Here is an 8,123-nt window from a genome sequence, read left to right as displayed (position 1 = left end):
TACAGAAACTTAAATAATTATAATTAAAATAATAAACTATGACATGCAAAAGCAAAGTAGTATTACATCTCTAACTAATTTTTCGTGTGTGTTCAACAAATTCCAAAACACTGTCTCAAATCTGCTGGTTTAACAGAGAACTGAAGTGTTTTTCAATTAAAACATCACAATTTGTCCCTCCTAATTCACGAGTTCTGCATCATGAATTCAAGCAGCCAGGGATGGGAAATATTTGTGGGGAGGGACCTCTGTGCATATTCAGTGTGAACTTTTCCTTACCATTACTCCTTAAAAAATACAGGATAGCAGCTATTTACATACAATTTACACTATATTTAGTATTATAGATCATCTAGAAATGATTTAAGGTATATGGAAAGTTATTTGTAGGTTATATGCAGGTACTGTGCCCTTTTATGTAAGGGACTTGAACATTCTTGGCAAGGTGTTCATGGATACTGAGGCATGACTCTAGCGTTTTTTTCTTTTTAGATTTATCACAAATCTTATAATTTTTTTTGACAGAGTTAGACAGTGAGAGAAAGAGAGACAGAGAGAAAGGTCTTCCTTTTTCCGTTGGTTCACCCCCCAATGGCCGCTGCGGCCTGCGCGCTGCAGCCGGCGCACCATGCTGATCCGAAGCCAGGAGTCAGGTACTTCCTCCTGGTCTCCCATGCGGGTGCAGGGCCCAAGGACCTGGGCCATCCTCCACTGCACTCCCAGGCCATTTTAAATTTAAATTTTTTTGATTATCACATATTTGTACATTTATTGTAGGGCCATCTAACATTTGAACATATATATATGGTATAACTGACCGAATCATATAATAAACATTTTCATCTCCTTATTTTTTGTTCTTTAACTCTTTACAAGTACACTTATTTTAGCAGTCTTTTTCCTTTTCAGGATTGTGTAAAGACCCAAAGCCAAGAAAGACAGGAATCCTTCCTTTAACTCTATGCCTATTCAGCCTCACTAATACCCTTTCTCTGGGATGAAAAATAGGACACTTATGTGATGCCTTGGATCCCTCAAGGCTGACCATTGGTGTTTTTTAGGTTTCAGGCCCTTTAAGAGAAGAAAAATTGATGGAATTTGCACAGTGTGTACAAGGCAACAGAGCTCAAAAAGATACTTAATCAATACTGACTAAGGATGATAATTTGAGGGGTGAAAGAAAATCTATGGGTACTTCTTTGGAAAAGTCTGAACCATCAGAAATAAGATATCAGTTTGGAGCCTAATCTGTTGTAACAAATTTATAAGAGAGTAATTTTTTAAAGTACATCATGATCACGTCAGGTTTTTTGTGAGAACCACAGAAAGTGGGACACTACATTTCTTATAGTGAAATATTCTTATACTGACATATAAACATCATTATGGTATATATTCTGCTCTGGAACAATCCCAAGATCTGTCTATTGTGATGTTTTCTGGGAATATTTCTATTTTAACCATCAAGAAGTAACATAAGCTTAAATATACTAATAAAAACTTAAGCCTAAACAGCATATAAATCAAGTCAAAGCAATTGTAATGGTCTATTATCTGGCATAAGCAAACAAATGCATTAGAAGATATGTTTTCAACTTAAGATAATATGGGTGCCTTTGGAATCAAGGGCAAGGGGTTAATACAAATAATCAAAAAACTTATCAATAATCATCTCAAGAGATTAACAAAGCTATACATTATGCATAATCATAACCATAATCTATTAAGTAATGCACTTGAAACTTCAATACATGGGGCATCAGCCCTTTAGATTTTATCAGTCTTCTTCCACTGTACTCAATGATTATCACACCCAAAGTTGCCTGAACTATACATCTTAATGATAAGTTACCTGTAGGATATCACACTAAATGTTTACCTGTTTAGATGGGACAAACTGGCTTCTAGCAACATCTTAGTAAAGTTGGGGTATGCAATAATTTGTATTTTCTCAAAGATAAATTTTGCAATCAGTGTGGTACATGTTTTGTTAGGTAAGACTGAATTTCCTCCTTCATTAAATGGGTTGATTATTTACTCCTGAGAAGCACAAATGGAAAAACAATTACTTTTTCTCTGTCTCTGTTTTGTGCATGTGTGTGTGTGTGTGTGTGTGTGTATACACTCGTGGACACAGACACATTATAGTGTTTAGTAGCATTATATTAATAATTTTGATACCGATTATTTCAATAAAGTTTCATACCAATAATGTATGTTCAGATGAAGTTTCAGTTTCAGTTGTCTAAAATTGAACACTGCAAAATAGCATGAGCTAAAACAAAATGAAAATCTGTTCTTTACATATATGAGTCATGCCAGAACTGGTTTGTAGGCTTCATAAAGATACACAATGTTTCTAAGGAGCCAGGACTGAGCAAAAGGACATAGATAGACAACTAGACGGCTCTGCCTTCCAACAAACCTGTGCTTTTATCCACATATCTAAGCACAGGAAATTGAAATTGCATTTCTAATTCACTGTTTCTTTTCTTTGTTCACTCATTCTTTCAAGCAACCCATATATCATCAATTTTTTTCCATGTGCTATACTCCACCTGAGGTATAAAGAATGCCAAGTCTACCCTGCTACTTACTTTCACATTGCTTCCAGTTCAGAAAAGGAGTTTGATCAGAGAGCAGGAATCTACAATGCAATGTGATGTGGCCTTGTGATAGAAATTAAAAAAGAATTAGATGGTTCAGAGTCCACTTACTCTGTGAAAATTCAGATTTTCAAAGAATAAATATTAGGAGCTTGCCAAGTGGGATGAGGCACTGCAAAAGTTTGGGTGCACAGACAACTAAAGACCACGGATATCATAGCATTTGATGTCGATGGGACTACTGCCATAAGGAACATAACAATGCACACAGCAATAGAAAAAGTAGAACATGAACCATTTAAATAACTCTGTCTTCTTTTTCAGAGTAATAGCTAGCCATTGGTGTAAATACAAGAATATCAAGATCAGTTTTGCCCTTATACATTTAGGATTCCAGAACCAATGAATGGCAAAACTGGTCCATTAACTAAAAACCTTGTATATTTATCCAAGTAGGATGATCATATTTTCTGAATACAAATTTTAAAAACAGCATGAAAAGTAGTTGAAATTTTGTCTTAGAAAATTCAATTTCATATTTCTGTATTTATTGAAGAGCTCTACTTCACATGATATGTGTACTATTTGAAATCATACATAGGTTTTATCATCACTCCTAAATTCAATTTAGATAGTTTCTAAAATAATTTCCATATCTTTAATGAGTTTTGTAAATCACCTCTGAGAACACACAGACTAATATTCTTGTGAAGCTATTGAAAGAATGATACTCATAAAAGGAAGCTAAGCTAATGACTGAATTGCACTGAAATATTCTTTTCACTGTATGTTTTCCATTATTTTAATCAAGTAAGTGACAAAGAAAATCTCCATATTTATTGTGTGACAACAACACCTGCAGAAAAATGAGGATTGTGACAGTTACAAATGTAAAGCATCAAGTATGTTAAAATAAGCAATATTTTATCAAGATGGAAAATAATTCCTTAACACCACAAGAGGAATGGTTTATATTCTCATTCACAGCAGTTAAGCATACAATTATTACAGACCCTAAATCCAGTCAACATAATCACTGTAACTTAGTTGTCTGTGGTTAAAAAAGAAGGGGGGCCGGTGCTGTGGCATAGGGTAAAGCCGCCGCCTGCAGTGCCAGCATCCCATATGGGCATAGGTTCCAGTCCTGGCTGCCCCACTTCCCATCCAGCTCCCTGCTATGGCCTGGGAAAGCAGTAGAAGATGGCCAAGTGCTTGGGCCCCTGCAGCCACATGGGAGACCCAAAAGAAGCTCCAGGCTCCAGGCTTCAGATCAGTGAAGCTCCAATCATTGCAGCCAATTGCAGAGTGATCCAGTGGATGGAAGACATCTCTCTCTCTGCCACTCCTTCTCTCTCTGTGTAACTCTGACTTTCATACAAAATAAATAAATCTTCAAAAAAATAAGAAGAGGAAGGGGCAGGCACTGTGGCATAGCAGGTAGAGCCGCCGCCTGCATGCTGGAATCCCACATGAGTACTGGTTCGAATCCCGGCTGCTCTACTTCCAATCCAGCTCTCTGCAATGGCCTAGGAAAGCAGTAGAAAATGGCCCTAGCCCTTGGGCTCCCGCACCTGTATGGGAGACCCAGAAGAAGCTCCTGGCTCCTGGCTTCGGTTAGGACCAGCTCTGGCTGTTGTAGCCATCTGGGGAGTGAACCAGCAGATGGAAGACCTTGCTCTCTCTGCCTCTGCCTTTCTGTAACTCTACCTTTCAAATAAATAAATAACTATTTTTTTAAAAAGAAGATATTATATTGAAGAAGATTTTTGTTCAGAGAGAATTATTAATCAGAAAAATATGCTCAATTGAAAGAAAAAAATCTTCTTGTGAACATGGAATACATTTTATATTAATTATGCCCATTGAGACTTTTTCGGTGACACAAAACCATACATGCTTATATGCCAGATAATTATAATGTCCCCAAGAATGAGATATTATGAGTCTTATTCAGTACATGTTCTAGTTTTAAGGCATCAGAATTATTTTGAAGATTCTTTAAGAAATTATAAAAAAAGACACACATTAAAGAAGAAACTAATAATCTCAGAAAACTAACTTACAAAGTATGAATGGTTCTTAATGATTTTGACATAAGAAAAGTACTTAAAAGTTTCAATGTGCCCATATTTCTCTCTATGTAACATCAAACCAAGCTGGCTATCACATAATTGTTTAGCCCCTCTCAGACACTCTGCTCTCTTCAAGAAAAATAAAGACCTTGTCATGCCATCTTCCTTCATTTAGTAATTTTATTTTCTTACCTTTTGCAAATAGCTGAATTAAGTGAAGAATCTGAAAGGTTCTGAGATCTATTCAGTGCTAAAGCCTTATCAGAAAAATCTTGGCATTAAAGTGACTTCCATAACTTCAAAAGCAAAGCTGAAATTCTGATACAAAGAAGAGTCAGTGAGAAAGTAATTTTACCACCTTAGACCTGTGAATATGCAACCTCTTAAATAGCTACTTTCTTTATGCTTTGTAATCCCTTATTATGACTACAGTTAAGGGAATCCATATCCTTTATGGGCATAAACATAGAAATTTGGATTAATTAAATATATCAAGTATCAAACTAGGAGCTTAGAGGACTTTTTAAAATAAGCACAGTTCAATACTTTTTTAATATTATATTAATCTACATTAACAGTATGCTTTCTCATTTTTTAAGAATTTCTTTTAGTTGTGGGTTCTAAGCAATTATATGTCAGTGAACAGAGAGATGAATTACACAGTATATACAATTTGCGCATAGTTTTCCTTGATCAGGTGTAACAGAGAACCTAAAATGTAATGTATTGGAGTGAAATGGACATTTTGAGACTTAATGATCATTTGCAGCCTTTGTCTCTTCTATTGAAGAACGCTGCTTTTTTATTCATACTATTTGTTGAACTCTTTTACTTAGTGTAGTGTTAACTTTATGATCATTAAGTAAACTGAAAATAGATCATTGTAAAAATTAAGAGTGGAAATGGGAGAGTGAGGAGGAAGAAGGGTTGGAGCATGGGCAGGAAGGAGGGAAGTATCACTTAATCTGAATATATGAAATAAATGGAACTTTTGTAACTTAAATTACAAAACAATTCATATATATAAACATGTTCTGGAGAATCATAGAAATAAAATAATTATCTGAATTAGTATACATAAGGAAGACTCTCACTGATGTATTACCTGTCCATTCTATCACTTATCCACTCAACAATCTACCTTTTTATTTAAAAATAAAATGTTGGTTGACTTGACCATGCCAAGTGCTTTCCCAATGTTGGTATATAGGACAAAAGCATGAAGAAATCTCCAACAGCAGCCATGTTTTAGACCAAATTAGATCCATCGGTGGCTTTATTTGTAAGAAGTAATTAGTATTTTTCTCAAACACCTTCTAGTATGTTAGATACTATATTTACAGTGGAGAAAAGACTGGTACCAAGTAAAAAAATTAGTAGGGATATCATGGTTATTATCTGAAGTCTGATTATATGAGTACAACATATCTTAAATAATAGAATATTCTGTACAAAAACATTAAAAATGTTAAATGTTAATTATTCATTGTAGTTGGTCTTCTATTCAATTGTTCTCAGTATTTATAGGAGCCATTCATTACAAACAAAGTTGGATTAGCTTACTATGGAGATGTCACCAATCTGTCCCTTTGGAACCTGGTAAGAATGTCAGTTTTAGAGAAAAACAGGTTCCATCTGGAATTAGATAAATATGAAATTAATTTCCACAAATGTTCACCTTCCTGATTCTATGCATCTTAAAGTTACAGCACCTCTTGCATTACCTGAGCTTTGTGACTGACAGACTCCAGGGTGGTCCTTAGTTATTTCTGCTTCTTGGTTTTGACATATTTGTGTAATCTCTATAACTGTGCCAAGGGTGCTTTGTGTGATCAGTAGCATGTAGCTTAGTGAAGCTTTGTCATTTTCAAGATCACAGCTTCGGTTATGAACACTCTCCTTCACGCACATTCTCCCTCACTCTTGCTTAACTTTCAGTGTTCTGCAGCCCTATGGAGAGGCCCATATGGTGAAGAAAAGAGGCCTTCAGCCAACAGTCAGCAAGAAACCAAGTCCTGCCAACAATTATGTAAGTGAGTTTGGAAACAGATTCTCCAATCCAAATACTGCCAACAACTTAACCACTAACTCATGAGAGACCCTGAACCACAGCCATAGAGTTAAGTCTTTCAAAGATTACAAATTAACAGAAACTGAGAGTTAATAGCTTTTTCTTTAATTTTTAAGCTTAAGCTTTGGAATAATTTGGTCCCTGGACATAGGATACTTGAAGACTCAAAATGTGGAAGTGGCTTAGAAATTGAGAAGTAGAATTGGAGACCAGAGTGGAAACCCTGCATCACGTAGAAGCTGCTACTAGAAAGCCTCATGGTCTTGATAAAGCTGCAGGCAGTTTCTTGAGAAAGTGACATGAATGCTCTGCAAACTGGAGAGAGAAAGACCCTTGTCATGAGGTTGCACAAAGATTAGCAACACAATGGCCTGCAAATACATGGAATGTGGAAAATGCACCTACTGTGGAAGGCAGTCTATCTAAGATTTCCAAACAGATTGCCAGACCTCTGGCTTCTTTGATAACAGCAAAATGTAAGAGTTGAGAAATAGATAAAATAAAGGGGAAGTTAAACAAAAACGAGAGAGAACTTGATGATCCTGAAAAATTCTGTATTTGCATGTAACAAAACATAATCCGAAGATAAAGCCAAAAGTATGATTATTTAAAAAGATGAAGACCTCTGAAAGATCACAAGTGCTATCTTAGAGTACTATTAAGGCAATCAAAAAATCCTCTAGTGTACTGAGCATGCGCATGTATCTTCTGAATAAAACAATAGTTTCTACAAAGAGTAAAGGCTTTGTTCTCAAGAATCTCAGCAAAAGGTAAGGTAGGGAATTGAAGATATTTGTTGTGTTTTATTACTAATGAAGTAGATCCCAAAAAGGATTCACAGACAATTCACAAAGTTGTAAGGCAACTGTTAGTTCAGAAATAGGCAGTAGGGCTGAAATAGACAAAGTAGAAAATGAAAGGAAACTTTTAAGACATTCCAAATTCTGTGTATTGACAAGAAGTAGGCCGAGAAAAATACTCAGCTGAAAACACATAGTGCCTTTAGTGCAATAGGAATGATAAATGAGAGGTATAAACAAAAAGCTGAGAGGTGGGTTAAGAATACTTCCTAGACCATGAGCCTAATCAAAAAATCCCAACATTTGGATGTCCATAGCCATTATCCTCTAACAAACTCATTATGTCTTGGGTCTAGGTTATGGATAACATTGCTTTATTTCTGCACATTATGAAGAACTGCCCTTGAATGATTAAACTCAAACAACTACACCAGAGAAGCCTCATCCTCACAGAGACTGGATTCAGAAAACAGGATTCTAGGAGCCGGCATTGTGGCATAGCTGGTAACGCTGTCTCATGCATCCTCTAGGGGTGCTGGTTTGAGTCCTGGCAGCTCCATTTCTGATCCAGCTC

The 8,123-nt window shown here is 35.9% G+C and overlaps 1 long non-coding RNA gene across 1 annotated transcript; it reads right to left on the bottom strand.

Annotated features, from left to right (window-relative positions):
* Positions 1–773: 773 nt before the first annotated feature.
* On the bottom strand, positions 774–5,540 carry LOC138846696 (uncharacterized). The gene is made up of 3 exons (XR_011384228.1): positions 4,871–5,540; positions 2,598–2,669; positions 774–2,040 (listed from the first exon to the last, which is right to left on the bottom strand). It is a non-coding gene; the product is annotated as an uncharacterized lncRNA (long non-coding RNA).
* Positions 5,541–8,123: the final 2,583 nt, after the last annotated feature.

Source organism: Oryctolagus cuniculus, chromosome 18, assembly GCF_964237555.1.
Source record: "Oryctolagus cuniculus chromosome 18, mOryCun1.1, whole genome shotgun sequence".
Lineage (NCBI taxonomy): Eukaryota > Metazoa > Chordata > Mammalia > Lagomorpha > Leporidae > Oryctolagus > Oryctolagus cuniculus.
This window is presented reverse-complemented; position numbering and strand designations above follow the sequence as displayed.